We start from the raw sequence: 16984 nt of genomic DNA, 5'->3' as shown, positions 1-16984 counted from the left end.
ACTGTAACTTACTAGAACTGTAACTTACTAGAACTGTAACTTAGCTGATGGTACAGTGTATATTGACTACTTACTACTGTAACGTGAGGGTACAGTATGAATTAACTTCTTCCCACTGTAACTTAACTCACGGTACAGTGTATATTGTTACTTGCTGTAGTGTACCTAGGCTTGTAAATCAGCTGACGGTACATAATATAACGTACCATTTGCTGTACCGTTTTGTAACTTGATGTACCTTTGATTAAATTGTCTGTCTTAACCAATTTTATGGGAGCGATGCTAATTAACTAATAGATAGATAGATCACATAGGAAGAAATATAGACTGACAGACAGACAGACAGACAGACAGACAGACAGACAGACAAACAGACACAAACAAACTTACATAAAAAACACACACAGACAAAATGAATGAAACCACATGAAAGCAGGTGAAAGAAATCGACTTACTTATGGTACTGTGCTTGAAGAAAGTTGAACTCTTCTTTCATTCTATCGCAAGACTCCGGAACGGTGAACTTGAAGGGCTGGCCAGGCTGGGGTCCCTGTAAAAGTAAGAATCTGGGGTTAAATTATTTGGGGAGAGGTTAATATATCAGGGTTAATATATTGTATGGGGTTAAATTATCTAGGGGGTAGTTATTTGGGGTCAATTCTCTGGGGGTTTAATTATCTGGGGGGGGATTATCTGGGGTGGGTCAATTTCTGGGGGGTAAATTATCTGGGGTTATTCTTTGGGGTCAATATATGCATGTGGTCACTATCTGGGGTGGGGTCCCTGGATGATATAAACATCTGGGGTCATTCTCTGTGCCTCGATAATTGACGTCATTCACTGGGGTCATAAAATAATATAAAGTCACAATTATCATCATACATGTAATTTTAATAGGAAATACAATGAGAAATATATCTCATTATACTTGTCTTTATCAGTCAATTAAATATTTCCTTAAGTTACTCAATTAATTAAAGAGAAGAAAATATTATACACCTGTAATTAATTATCGCTGAAGACAGGTAACAAAATGTAAACAAATCTCTGGGTGTGTTGGGAAACTCGTAAAGGTTGGTTAGCAAAAAGGTCCCTCAGCCAATAAGAACCAAGAATGTCATATCAAAGACTTCTAATTGGGTAAAAAAAATTCCTTTAAAATCTTCACTTACGAGGGAAGAAAAATTATTATATTATGATTCTTGGGAGGAGGAGGGGGAGGGGGGGGGATACAGGAAAATCCCCCCCTCCCCCCCTTCTCCCTCCCCCTTCCCCACTTCCCCTTAAGTCTCTATTGTGTTCGAGGACTCATCTGATTGGCCAGCACGACGCCTCCTCAGCCAATAAGAACGAAGAATGTCATATTAAAGTTGTTATGGCACTTGGTCTGACTTTCATCTCCCTCCCTTTTCCTTCCTCTCACCTCACTCACCCTCCCTCTTCTCCCTCACCCCTGCCACCTCCTCCACCCCCACCCCTCCCTCCCCACTCCCCCACCCCCCTCAGTCTTCCCATGAGAGGTCTTGTGCACATTCTTTACACGCTGAAGGAACTTAACAAATGCACCTTCCTGTTGGGGTAATTAAGGTAGGTATTCCCACCATACCTGACGGAGGCCCAGGTGTAGGTGCTCACTTAAGACACCTGTAGGGTCCTGAGACTGATTTATACCTAACCTAACCAAACATAACCTAACCAAATATAACCTAACCTAACCCTAACCTAACCCTAATCTAACCTAATCTAACCTAACCTAACCTAACCCTAACATAACCCTAATCTAACCTAACCAAACATAACCTAACCAGACATAACCTAATCTAACCTAACCTAATCTAACCTAACCTAATCTAACCTAACCAAACCTAACCTAACCCTAATAATAATAAATAAAATACGAAATATATGTAAACGTATAACTAGAGACAAGAACTAAACAAGACGAGAATGAATGATGTAAACAATGAGAATGATTAAACAAGGAAAGCAAACAACGTGAATGTGTGAATGTAAACAAAATAATATTAGGAAGAACAAGAGAAAAAAAATTAATAAAAGTCGGGAATAAAAACAATTTAAAAATTTATTGTGTTTACATTATATATTTTTAGTTTTTCTTGCATTCTTCCTTCTTCTCCTCCTCCTCCTCTTATTCTTCCTTCTTCTCCTCCTCCTCCTCTTATTCTTCCTTCTTCTTCTCCTCCTCCTCCTCCTCATTTCACCCCCCCCCTCTTCTCCACCACAAAAAATAAATAAATAAATAAATAAAATAATAATGAAAATAATCCCACATTAACAATTACGACAAAAAATAAATAAATAAAATACGAGAGAAAATTTCCATTGAGATAAATTAGATATTTTATGTATTTTTGGGAAAGAAAAAAAAATTGTCGGGGCAAAAACTTAATGTAAATAAACTTTGAAAAACTCATGAATTTGAAGAAGGGAAAAAAGTATTTACGTTTTCCATTATATAATTTTTTTAATGAACTTCTGAGAGAGAGATAGAGAGAGAGAGAGAGAGAGAGAGCAGAGAGGCAGTGAAGGAAATTAATTGAAGAAGTGTTATTTGTGGTGAAGGAAGTGAAGGAGTAAAACCCAAATACAAACAATAGACACACACACACACACACACACACACACACACACACACACACACACACACACACACACACACACACACCCAAACAAACACCCCAAACAAACTCATTCATTTGCTCATAAACTCCAAACAAAAACATCATTGCAAAAACACTTGATTCAACATTCCTAGTTAATGAATTTTATTGCAATGTTGATTACTGAAGTTGCAAGCGTGGTATATGTATTTGCATGTCAAGGAGGGCGGGTGGGTTGGGTGGGTTGGTGGGTTGGTGAAGTGGGTGGAAGATGAGGAGACACGTGTACACACACACACACACACACACACACACACACACTATTTTCTCCTTAAAAAACATATTTAATTGTTTTTTTCGAAATATATTCAGAACACAACACAAAACATTAATTCCTGGATTAGTTTTTTTATAATTAGTAAAAAAAAAAAAAAACAAGACGATGCAGAAGGAAAAAAACAAACAAATTAATTTTATGTTTCGTAAAATAAAAACTTGGGAAGGGATTTTTTTTGGTATAAACACGTATTACAGGTGTTAGTATGTGTACCTTGAGTTAGTGTATATTACAGGTGTTAGTATGTGTACCCTGAGTTAGTGTATATTACAGGTGTTAGTATGTGTACCTTGAGTTAGTGTATATACAGGTGTTAGTATGTGTACCTTGGTTAGTGTATATTACAGGTGTTAGTATGTGTATGAGTTAGTGTATATTACAGGTGTTAGTATGTGTACCTTGAGTTAGTGTATATTACAGGTGTTAGTATGTGTACCTTGAGTTAGTGAATATTACAGGTGTTAGCGTTCTCTCTCTCTCTCTCTCTCTCTCTCTCTCTCATCCATCAATACCCCATTTCCTCCCCTCCCCTCACCCCCCCCAGCCTGATAGCTAGCCCCCCTCTCCCCCCTCTGGCTATTGATCAACGTAGTCAACCCTCTCGCTATCATCACTCAATTTCCGTCATTTGAGCCAAAGTGACTGCACTGATCGATGACTCCACTGCCTCCCTCTCACTCACCCTCCCTCCTCCTCCACCCCTCCACTCACTCCTCACCATCCACACTCACCCCCCTCACATTATGGTACGTGTCAACATTATGAGTACGTGTCAACATTATGAGTACGTGTCAACATTATGAGTACGTGCCAACATTATGAGTACGTGCCAATATTATGAGTACGTGTCAACATTATGAGTACGTGCCAACATTATGAGTACGTGTCAACATTATGAGTACGTGCCAACATTATGAGTACGTGTCAACATTATGGTACGTGTCCACATTATGAGTACGTGCCAACATTATGAGTACGTGTCAACATTATAGTACGTGCCAACATTATGAGCACGTGTCAACAGTGCCAATTAAGCGATATTATCCCAGAGAACCAAGACGAGGGTGGAGGTACAGGAGAAAGATATTAATGAGAGAGAGAGAGAAGAACACAAAGACAGACAAATGGAAAAAGAGAGAGATAGAATACAAGAGTTAAAGACAGAGAAGGTGAAGAGATAAGAGGGACAAAGATAAGATCAGAGATAGAGAGATAAAGAGAGATAAAGAGAATGAGAGGGATATTAGAGACAGATTAACACTGTAATTTCCCTTTACACACACACACACACACACACACACACACGCACACATACCATGGCAACATTGTGAATCTGTTTTATCAAATCTCTCTCCTCTATCTCTCTCTTCCTCTCTTTCCTTCTACCTTCTCCTCTCTCACCTCTCCCCCCCTTAGTGTAGGTTCCCTGAACCATAAATAACTGTTGAGACGTGGTTCTTAGGGAGGTGGGGGGGGAAGAGGGGAGAAGGGAAAGAGGAGGAGTGGGTAGGTTAGGTGCTAAGTAACGTGGGATGGAAGGAAGGTGGGAAGGAGGTAGTAGGGAAGGAAATAGGTATAGGAAGGTAGTAGGGAGGGAAGTAAATAGGGAGGGAAGAAAGTATTAGGGAGGAAGAAAGTAATAGGGAGGAAGAAAGTATTAGGGAGGGAAAAAAGTATTAGGGAGGAAAGAAAGTATTAGGGAGGGAAAGAAAGTATTAGGGAGGAAAGAAAGTAATAGGGAGGGGAAAGTAATAGGAGGGAAGAAAGTAATAGGGAGGGAAAAAGTATTAGGGGAGGGAAGAAAGTAATAGGGAGGAAAGAAAATGGAGGAAGGCTTTAAGAGGAATGCTATGGGTTCACAACTATTTCTCCCCGGCAACAAAACTCGGTAGTAAAAAAAAAATTTGGAACGTGGTCTAAGAGTCCCCCCGTGTTGTGGCAGTCGACCCGGGGGTAACACGGCCCAGGGGTGTGTTTGTACATATTTATACACGGCCAAAACTTCCCGTATGTGTGTGTGTGTGTGTGTGTGTGTGTGTGTGTGTGTGTGTGTGTGTGTGTGTGTGTGTGTGTGTGTGTGTGTGTGTGTGTGTGTGAGGGAAACATGGTTGATGGTTCGTTTACATTCTTCACCTCTTGCCAACCTCATGTATTCTTAGTGAGAGGAGAGGTGAGAGGGAGAGAGAGTGGAGAGGGATGAGAGGGGTAGGAGGGATAGAGGGAGATGGAGAGAAAAAACGACTAAGAAAACATTAAAGTCTATTCATTTTACGGGTTTTTGTTTTTAACTGAGCACTTCATGCGATCCCCAGCTGGCCTAGTGAGAGAGAGATTAATCGGAAAGAAGAATGAAAACTGATCCATACAGTCACAGATGATATATTGACACACACACACACACACACACACACACACACACACACACAGTCAAACAGAGTCCCATCCTATACACACAAAAAACACCACAAACACCAACACCTGTTTTATAATAATAGCCAATACCACCAACGCACCCTACCATCAACGCACCCACCACCAACGCACCCTCTACCACCAAGCACCTACCACCAACACACCCCTCTACCACCAAGCACCCTCTACCACCAACGCACCCTACCAACGCACCCTCTACCACCAACGCACCCTCTACCACCAACGCACTACCACCACCAACACACCCTCTACCATCAGCACCCTCTACCACCAACACCCCTCCTACCCACCCCTCTACCACCAGCACCCTACCACCAACACCCTCTACCACCAACGCACCCTCTACCACCAGCACCCTACCACCACCAGCACCCCTCTACCATCAAGCACCCTCTACCACCAACGCACCCCTCTACCACCAACGCACCCTACCACCAACGCACCCCTCTACCACCAACGCACCCCTCTACCACCAACGCACCCCTCTACCACCAACGCACCCTACCACCAACACCCCTCTACCAGCACCCTCTACCTGCGCACCCTACCACCCACACCCCTCTACCACCAACGCACCCCTCTACCACCAACACCCCTCTACCACCAACGCACCCCTCTACCACCAACACCCTACCACCACAAACACACGCAGGCAAGATCATTTATACGATAGAGGTGGGCGAGCATACAGGGCCGTCTCGATACACCTGCCTCCACACTCCAATCTGTCATGGCCTTCCACCACCCACTGTGCTCGCCCCGTGTCTGTGTTCTCACCTCCCGCCCTCAGTGTGTGTGTGTGGGGCAGAGATGGTGTTCAGGCAATATTAACACTGGGCACTGTTGCTCAGGTCTGGCCTCTTAATATTTTGGTCAGGAAAACTAATACGTTACCCGCCCACACACGCCCACCTTCACTCCCTCCCACCCTGCAAGTTAACTAAATATTAACAATGTTGATTAGTAGTATTAACCTAACTCATGCTAACAATATTAACACTACTATAACAACAGTTAACAAATTTAACATTACCTTCGTTATTAACAATGATAACTAAGGCACAGTAGTTATTACCACGATACAATGTTATTAAATTTAGACACAACTCAAGAATGTAAAACTAATATCATTGTAAAGTTTGTATAATAATATTTAACATTGATAATTACATTTACCACCGAAGTTAACATATAATTAGTGTGTTGATGAATGAGAGAGAGAGCATCCACTTTAAGTTAGTCATGATCATAACCTAACCAAACCTAACAAACCAAACCTAACCAAACCTAACCTAACCAAATATCTCTCACCCTCGCCTTTCCTTATTAAACTGAACTAAAAACAACCAAGACTTTACTAAATAAATAAAATAAACAAATAGATAGATATAGATACTAGATAGATAGATATAGATACTAGATAGAAGTGGTGGAAGTGGATGAGGGGGAGGATGGTGGGGAGTTGCCTCGGGGAGATAAACAGGTTGACTACTGTATGTCATTAGAGTTGTTTTAAATAACTGTGTAACTAAAGGAATTAATTTGGTCATCGTTAGTGGTCTCTCTCTCTCTCTCTCTCTCTCTCTCTCTCTCTCTCTCTCTCTCTCTCTCTCAGGGTGTAACACAGTGTGGGTGTAACACTAATTTAATACATGTAACACAATGGGAATTAGCTCAGTGTGTTATACAAGGTGTGGGTGTAGTGAACAGTGTGTGTGTGTGTGTGTGTGTGTGTGTGTGTGTGTGGGTGTGGGTGTGGGTGTGGTTAGGTATACAGTTTGAGTGTAAGTATAATACACAGTGCAGCGGGTGTACATGATGTGGGTGTAGTGAACAGGTGTAGAACTCTTTGGTACAGTGTGGGTGTATCACTTATCTTGACACTACACTATGTTGATAGGGTGTGGCCGGTCTTATACACCACAGACTAGTGTATCACAGGGTGTGGCCGGTCTTATACACCACAGACTAGTGTATCACAGGGTGTACTTAAGTGTATTTATTATTAATTAGGGTGTAGGTGTATAAATGACCCAGTGTGTGTCACAAAAGGTGTAACCTAGATTATAACAAATGAGTGCAGGTGGTTACAAGAGGTGTGGGATGGCCTCTACAAACCTGTGTAGGTGTACAAGACAGTATTAAATGTTTGTGTACAGGTGTCACAGCCTTGACCAAGTGTAGGTGTAGTAGCTGCACAGTGCACACAAACAGCTGGGTCACTTACCGGAAGACTGACGGGGTGTCGCGTTGCGGCAGCCGCAGCTACCGCGGCGTTCATGGCCGCAGGATACATGCTGGTGGAGAGGGGGGCCTCTCCTCACCCTACACGTCCTCCCGTTTACTCTTGGTCTTTTCTCTTCAACAATTCACTTTGTTTACACTAAAAAAATCACTGTAACTTGTGTTGTGGTTTTGTCAGTACCAACTACCGTGAGTTCTCCTCATACTGCCTCACTGACGTCATCATCACCAGGTGAACTATAGTCTACCACCTGGCTCATTCATGGTATATAAACACACCTTCAACACACAAGGAGAGTGTTGTCGCGCACCTGTAACAACGCACCCAACCAATTATCACACCTCTCTTATGTCACACAGGTTGTCTCTGTCGCACTGATTGCCCTCAACCCCCCCCCCCCTTCATACCACCTTTGTCAAAACATGAATGTTACAGTGTGTGTGTGTGTGTGTGTGTGTGTGTGTGTGTGTGTGTGTCAATCTATTTCTAGTTTAAGTTAATAAGACATTTAAGTGTTTGTATAAGTATGTGTGTGAGTGTATGTGCGTGAGTGTATGTGCGTGAGTGTATGCATGATTAAGTATGTTTATGTGTATATTGTTGTCAAGACACACACGTTAATTCTTCCCCCCCAGCCACTTACGATCACATGTTTACAAAGAGCTATAACAGACCATATTAGCTAATGCCAGTGCTGACGTACCAACGCCTGGCGCAGCTGCCTCGTGGTTGTTGTGTTTTTAGCCCCAGTTTTACGAGCATAGTAAAAGGCTAAGTGAATCAAACGGGACCATTAGTGTGTTTGACCCGTCTCGTTTTATTTAAGGTCTTGTTTGCTTATTTGTTTGTTTACGTTGTTTATTTATCTAATTTTCTTTTTCCTTTCTTTAATTGTTCCACTTTCTCTCTTATTCTCTTTCTACTCTTCTCTCTCTCTTTATCACATTATCCCATCTCTCAGTCTCTTTCTCTCTTATCACTTTATTCAATCTTTCTCTCTCTTCTTTATCACATTATCCGATCTCCCTCTTTCTCTCTTCTTTATCACATTATCCTATCTCCCTCCCCTTTATTCTTTACCTAACCTACAATTTCTATCCTAATTAGACTATAAATTGACTTAGAGAGAGAGAGAGAGAGAGAGAGAGAGAGAGAGAGACCCCGTAGGTTTATCCTCCCTCCCCCTAAATGTCGTCTCCTTAATCCCACCTCAGTATACCGCAAACACCTCCCTACCTCCCTCTCTCTCTCCTCCCTCCCTCTCTCCCTTCCCCACTGACTACATCACCAGCTACTGCATCCCCTCCCTCCCCTCCCCTCAAGGCTACCACGCTCACTACCACCATCAACTTCACCCCTCCTCCCCCCCAATAACCAGCCCCTCCTCTTATCCTCACCATCAGCTACCACCATTACCAGTAGCTACCATGCTTCCCTCTATACCATTACTACCACCATACCTAAACCATTATATTCTCATCCCCACTACCACCATCCTAGTACTACTACTACTACCATCACAACCACAATTATCACACCTCCTCCAACACCACCACAACCACTATCACACCCTCAACCACCCCTCCATCACCACAACCACCATCACACCCCCCTCCACACCACAACGCCTCCTCCTCCATCACCACAACCACCATCACAACCTCCCTCCACTACCACCCCCTCCTTCCGTTCGTTAAGCTTCTCCCCCTCCCCCCAGGATACAGGCTTCGCTAAGGCTTCAGGAGGTGGTCAGTCGAGGCTTGTTGTTGACCCCCAGAGGCTTCCCTTAACCTGGGTAAGTAAGGCTTCAGGCTCTTGGTGAGGTCGACCCAACTGACGTGTTTGTCTTGCTGTGGTGGTGGAGTGTTTGGTGGTGTTTGACTGAGTGATACACCTGTGTGTTTAGAGACCCTCCCCACCCACCCCCTACACCTCTCTGGCCACACCTGCCCAACCTAACCTGAGCCTACAATTAATCTCTCTCTCTCTCTCTCTCTCACCACACACTCTTTCATTCTACCTCACAAACGTATATAGTGTGTGTGTGTGTGTGTGTGTATAGCGTCACAATATACACACACACACAAACATTACCGAGGGCATTAAAACACACACCACCCGAACCAAGGAAGGCCACAAGACTTAAGAGTGGTTTTAAGTATGATGTTTTCTTTTCCTGGTTTCATTTTAGGTTTTAGTGAACACAATATTGTATTTTTTACTTGAGGGGGAGGGAAGGAGGGTGGATGGGGAGGAGAGGAAGAAGAGGTGAAGAAACAGGAGGAGGAGGAAGGGGGAGGAGGAAGGGGGAGGATACCTGAGCCGGTCACATTACCACCTGAGGCAAAGGGTTGACACATACCTCCAGGTCCCCCTTCCCACCTGTCCCTACCTGTGTCATTAGTCCTATCCTCCTCCTTCTAGTCACCTTACTCTCTCATATTTCTATTAATTTCATCTTGTCAAATCTTCTTCCCTCTTTTGCTAAACATCTTTTCTCCTTCTCCCCTCTCCCGCCCTCCTCTCTCTCCCATCATCTGTCACCCAAGTCTACTAATGTCAACACTTCCACTCTTCTTGTCACCAACCCTCCTCTCTCTCTCCCCAGCCCTCCACCTCCCCTGCCCTGTCTCCCCCCACACACCTCCAGGACCCTTCTTCTCGCCCTCCCCTGTCTCCACCAGCCCCCCCTCCTCACCCTCAAGCTGTTGTGATACTGGCAGAACACAATGCACTCCACACAAATTTCACCCTTGCACCTCTCACATTCCCCATCACCCCCTCACTCTCCACTACCCTCCCTCACTCTCCACTACCCTCCCTCATTCTCCACTACCCTCCCTCATTCTCTCCCTGTCTACACTACTATCAACACATACACACAAACGTTTATACATGCATTCTATCTAAAAATATACTCACATATACATAATTATACACACTCCTGTATATTCACACATGTAACCGTTCAATTTGCTTGTTTACCTCCAGTATAGCCTTGTTTACCTCCAGTATAGCCTTGTTTACCTCCAGTATAGCCTTGTTTACCTCCAGTATAGCCTTGTTTACCTCCAGTATAGCCTTGTTTACCTCCAGTATAGCCTTGTTCACCTCCAGTATAGCCTTGTTTACCTCCAGTATAGCCTTGTTTACCTCCAGTATAGCCTTGTTTACCTCCAGTATAGCCTTGTTTACCTCCAGTATTCCCTTGTTCACCTCCAGTATAGCCTTGTTTACCTCCAGTATAGCCTTGTTTACCTCCAGTATAGCCTTGTTTACCTCCAGTATAGCCTTGTTTACCTCCAGTATTCCCTTGTTCACCTCCAGTATAGCCTTGTTTACCTCCAGTATAGCCTTGTTTACCTCCAGTATAGCCGTTTACATTCAATATACCTTTGTTTACATCCAGTATAGCCTCAATACACCATTGTTTACACCCAGTATACTCTTGTTTACCTAATTATACCCCAAACAACATAACAAGTAGGTATTATACCCCCTAACCACACATTATACTAAGTTATACTCAGTTGCCTCTCACGGGTAGTATAATTTTAACGTGGTGGCGCCCCCTGTGGGTATACTGTGTGTTGGTCGGTAAATAACATTGATGTGATAAACTCTTAAAATTTTAAAATCTCGCCCTGATTGGTTTTTAAAAAGTTAAGGGTTAATGGAGGTGTTTTTGTGTTTTTATTTTGTGGGATATAAATTTAAAATTAGTTTTTTTTTATAAATTTAAAAATAGTCTTATTTTTAATTTTTTGGATATGTTTTAAATAAATATGTCGAAGTTTTTATTTTATTTTTTTAGATAAATTTTTGAAATAAATATGATTTTTTTCTAATTTTGTGATATTTAAAAAAAAATAAAGACGTCATGAATTATTTTTTTAAGTTAAAAAATTCAAGTTTTATAAAAATACAATAGAATTCCACCGTAAAATAGACGGTTCATAAAATTTATTAAGCTTTATAAATTGATATTAAAATTTTGAGTCTTATTGTCAGCTTAAAAAAGTATATAAACTTTGGGAGTCATTAATTGTCAGCATAAAAAAGTATATAAACCTTGGAAGTCTTGTCAGCTTAAAAAAGTATTTAAACCTTGGACGTCTTATTAATTGTCAGCTTAAAAAAAATATATAAACCTTTGAAGTCTTATTTGTCAGCTTAAAAAAGTATTTAAACCTTGGACGTCTTATTATTTGTCAGCTTAAAAAAGTATATAAACCTTGGAAGTCTTATTAACTACCAGCTTTATAAAGTCAAGGATGAACAAGGATAAATTCCCTCAAAGCTGTTCCTTTAAAATTTATTATTGAAGTAAATTCCAGTAAAACAAGTTATAATTTCTGTATATTTTTGTTTAACTTTTACTTAAATAACTCGACAAGAATTAACTAGTCACTGTAATATATCTACTTGTTAAATCTCTATGTAATTTGCCCATCAGTAACACGTAAAACAAAAAATAAAACTATTTTCTTTTATAACACAATTTTTTTATATCTATCTTGAAGTATATTTTATCACAACCACGAAAAAAAAATATATAACGAGTTTTACAATTAATATTTTTTTTAATCATTTGTAAAAAAAAAATTACTATCATTTTAACGTAATCTATTTCACCTCTTCATCAATTATCTCCCTCAAAAATATATTTCACTCAGTATTATTAACAACTCAAATTAAAATACCTTCTATAATTTACAATAATCTTCGGTGTTAATTTTCTCTATATAAATACTGTAATAAGTCATTATTTATAAACCGGTATTAATTATTATAATCTCGTGGGATTATTATTTACATTATCTAGTCAATGAGAGGAATAATTATAGTACGGGTTTGTGTAAATTATAAATAAACTTGAATCTTCATTTATTTTCTCAGCGTCTTGAAATATTTTACACCCGACAGAATTTTACTTAGTGAGGCGTTCCTTTCCACCTCTCTCTCCCACCGTCCACTCTCACTTTCTGTTCTCTTACCTATTATCTCCATCTTTATTATTTATTTATTCTCACTCGTTATCTCTCACCTTCTCTACCAACTTTTTCTCTGGTACCACCGCCGCACAAGGTGATATAGTGAGTGTTTACAAGACCTTCACCCTACCACCCTCTCTCTCTCTCTCTCTTCTTTATCTCATTTACCTTAAGTCATCTCTCATCGCCCCTTGCCTCTTCCTCTCTCTTCTTCCTTCATCATCCTCCTCCTCCTTTAACCCCCGACTAGTCCCTCCCCTTCAACCAATCGCTCTCCGTCTTCCTCCCTCTCTTCCACTGCAACTTCTCCCCCAACTCTCTTCACTGTCTGTGCGGGGTGGGGGGGAGGAGGAGGGCGGGCAGGGAGGGAGGGAGAGAGAGAGGAGGCGTGCTGAGGCGGGGAGGAGGCGGACTGGGGAGGGTTAGAGGCGGGGAGGAAGCGTGCTGGGGAGAGGGTTGGGGCGTGGTGTGGTGTTCAGTGAGCGGTGTTCCCCAGCACGACACACACACACATACACATTATACTATTTCCTCGGTCAAGAAATGATTCATTACTAGTTTACAAAGAGGAGGCCTCGGCAGTGAGCAACTAAACACACACTGATTTAAAACCATTTTGTTGTAACAGGATTTATCTTAATGGAAAGTAGATTACCAATGTCTGCGTCAAAAAAATAATAATAATAATATACATATTTAAATATATATATACCCCCATATCCCTCTGTATGTGTATATATTTCTTTATACAAAAAACTCGACCAGCAATTTATTTCCACGGATGAGTGATTATGTTATAATACGTTAGACTGGCATTTTAAAATTACGCTCTGATTTTCCCCAATAAGTATTAAGGCAAACTATTATATTATTAATATTTTTTTATCATACGAGATCATAATACTCATAATTGATCTGAATTAAAGAGGATGAACATATCACTCATACCCTACCTAAGCTCATTTACTCACTAGACACACCAAATTAATTTATAACCAACATTTAACACTATATTTTTTTTTTACACGAGATCGAGGCCCAACAAAAAAAAAATTAATATCTATGATGAAGTTTGGTGGAATCTGTTTGTTGCTTTTAAACCCCGTCGATAAAACACCATCAACCACACAATAATACAATTACAATTTCCTTTGTCACAGCTCAAATGTCATCAAGTATTGTAGGAGGGTAAACAGTAATCTATTTTTTATATATTTCTTTGTGTATGTATTTTCTTTCGGTTCCTTGACGTTGTTAAAGCTGTTACGAGTTCATTTCCTATCATAAAACCACAAGAGATTATATTTGTGAGTGCGTGTGTGTTGTGTGTGTGTGTTGAGTGTGTGTGTGTTGTGCGTGTGTGTGCTGCAGAGAGAGAGAGAGAGAGAGAGGGACTGTGTGTGCTGGGTAAACTGTGTGCCAAGAGCTCGCCGCTGGTTGAGTACACCCGACCCTAGCCCAGTGTTGTCATTGGCATCACTGTGTACCAAACCTTACTGAAAGTCTCACTCAGGAAATACACCACCAGGATATTCCATGTATTGTTAATGCCAGAATTTTCACCGCCACCACAAATATGGAGGAAGGCCGAGAACTGGATGGAGCCAGTTCACAGAGGCAGGCCACACCGCCAGGGGCCCCCTGTACCATATCTTTCCACAGAACCGTTTTGCTCAACTATATTATCATTTATCACTACAATTCTTATATATTATTTCAGCACAAGTCCTTTATCACCTTTTTTTAACATTTCAAATTATATATATTTTTTTTTTCCTTGTTAAAATTACAAAAATGAATGGTGGATTTTAATTCACTAGCCAGCCGTGTAGTCTGGCGCCATCATCCTTGGTTCACACACACATTTCTAACTCGGGAATCCACGAAATATATTGCAAATAAATCACTGTACATCCTTCTTGAACCATGAGAGCACCTTCAGGGAGTGTATAATCCTCGGCAACTCCTTTGTCGCACCACTGAAGCACTATATCAAGCAGTAGGTTCCACAGAAGCACACAATGTGAGGGTAGGTTCCAATTCACTACGTGAGCTGAGGCAGTACAGTCCTCTCGCCTCAACGTTCACCACTCAACTGGCGGGTGAACGCGTCCCCAACCCCCTCGCGAGAGGGCCTTCTAGCTCTCTCTCTCTCCCTCGCTCTCGCTCTCTCTCTGATCTCTCACCCTTCTCTCTCTCTCTCTCTCACTCTCTACGTTCTCTCACAGTACGTTTGGGTTCAATGCTTACACTTTGTCAAACGAAAGGGATGTTGAGATCACTGTAGTTTGGTTGAATGTTCGCGGGGTTTATTCGATGGTCGGTTTCTCAATGGTTTTTATCTGTAAATTTGTCATTCTGTGGTTTATTTCGTCGAGGCGATATTTCTCTTAGGTTTTTTTTTTTATTCTTTCTTCTTCATCTTTTACTGCTGCCTCCCAGAGTTTGTGGCTTTGTAGAAGTTTATTTTACGGTGATTGTCGCTCGCTAGGCTGGCTTGGGTGGTAGTGGTGGTGGCTTTTTGCATCTGTGGGCGGCAGCAGTGTGTGTGTGTGTGTGTGTGTGTGTGTGTAAACGATGGCCCTGTGTCTCAAGAGTGGCTTTGTTCCTCACACATTTATCTCCCGTTGGCTTTGATTCGCCTGGCTTTGTCTGGTGTAGCTGTTGTGTTGTATCTTGCTCGTTGCTGTGTTGTGTTGTCTCCTGATGGGGGTGTTGTGTTGCGTTGTGTTCTGTCCTGGTGGAAGCTGTGTTGTGTTGTGTCCAGATAGGTGTTGTGTTGTGTCTTGATAGGTGTTGTGTTGTCTTGTACTGTACTGTGTTGTGTTATCCTAAAAGTGTTTCATCTGATCAGTGTTGTGTTGCAGTAGTCAAGAAGAGGAATTAATCAAGGACTTTCTTTAGTAAAACGTAAACCAACATCACATATATAAAAGATTATTGTTTGTTTCTTTAATATTATCTTGTTTACACATTCAATTTGTTTACATCGTTGTTTAGGTTGATTTATTTCTTCATCTTGTTTACACCATTGTTTAAATTGACTTGTTCCTGTTTCTTTGTTTTGTTAAGTCAACTGGGATATATTGAAATATTCCGGATTTAAGAGTATGTTAGGGTGGAATATTCCGGATTGTAGGGTAAGATAAACTGGAATATTCCGGATTGTAGGGTAGGATAAACTGGAATATTCCGGATTGTAGGGTAAGATAAACTGGAATATTCCGGATTGTAGGGTAAGACAAACTGGAATATTCCGGATTGTAGGGTAAGATAAACTGGAATATTCCGGATTGTAGGGTAAGACAAACTGGAATATTCCGGATTGTAGGGTAAGACAAACTGGAATATTCCGGATTTCAGAGTCAGACAAACTGGAATATTCCGGATTTTAGAACAAGACAAACTGGAATATTACGGATTTAGGAGTAAGACATATTGAAATAATCCGGATATAGAGTTAAAACAGACTGATATATTCCGGATAATAGAATAAATTATTTTTCACTATTATAACAAACATGATATATACATACAAATAAATATATACACATGACTTAATACATATACATTTCATTTTACTTTTGATAAACATTAAAAAAAACAGGAGTTTACTTCAAAACACCGATCTTTGTACCTCGTATGACACATGTACAGGAACTGATTGAAAATACTCCTGGATTCATTGCCTGACTGTAAAAATTTATTGCTTGTACACATGAACATATCTTACTAGTTTATTAAATCACTGAATGACCTGAGTGAATGATTATTATTATTATTGATATTATTGTTGTGGTGGTAGTAGTGATGGAGTTATTATTGTTGTTGTTGTTGTTATTGTTGTTGTTGTTATTGTTGTTGTTGTTGTTGTTGTTATTATTATTTACTTGCCACTAAGATTTCTCTCTCTCTCTCTCTCTCTCTCTCTCTCTCTCTCTCTCTCTTGCTTCAGTTGGTTCAGATTTTGAGTCGTAAATAAAGGTTGCATGCAAACCTGTCTTCTTTTGCACTGTCTCTCCTGTCTGTTGTCCCTGTCTGTCTGTCTGTCTGTCTGTCTGTTTATCTGTCTGTCTTGTCACTTGTACCTGGACTTTAAAAAAAACACATTTACCTCTTGTCTGTCTGTGTTTCACTCCCTGTCTGACCAGCCATCTGTTTTTTGTATCCCTGTCTAAATCAGCTGCCTCCCTGTCTATCTATCCATATATCTCCCTGTCTAACCCTGTCTATCTATCCATCTATCTCCCTGTCTAACCAACCATCTGTCTATATCTGTCTCCTCACTCGCACTCCTAACCTGGTCATAAAACTGTCTAAAAATCCCTCAGTGAATGTATCTCTCTATCTCACC

The 16984-nt window shown here is 40.9% G+C and overlaps 1 long non-coding RNA gene across 1 annotated transcript; it reads right to left on the bottom strand.

Annotated features, from left to right (window-relative positions):
- Window positions 1-428: 428 nt before the first annotated feature.
- Window positions 429-14719, bottom strand: LOC121875810. Its single transcript, XR_006090672.1, has 3 exons — window positions 14567-14719; window positions 7619-7946; window positions 429-550 (listed from the first exon to the last, which is right to left on the bottom strand). It is a non-coding gene; the product is annotated as an uncharacterized LOC121875810 (long non-coding RNA).
- Window positions 14720-16984: the final 2265 nt, after the last annotated feature.

The sequence above is a fragment of the Homarus americanus genome, unplaced genomic scaffold (genome assembly GCF_018991925.1).
Source record: "Homarus americanus isolate GMGI-L3 unplaced genomic scaffold, GMGI_Hamer_2.0 scaffold15966, whole genome shotgun sequence".
Lineage (NCBI taxonomy): Eukaryota > Metazoa > Arthropoda > Malacostraca > Decapoda > Nephropidae > Homarus > Homarus americanus.
Note: the sequence above shows the minus strand (reverse complement) of the source record. Positions and strands in the feature narration are given on the sequence as shown.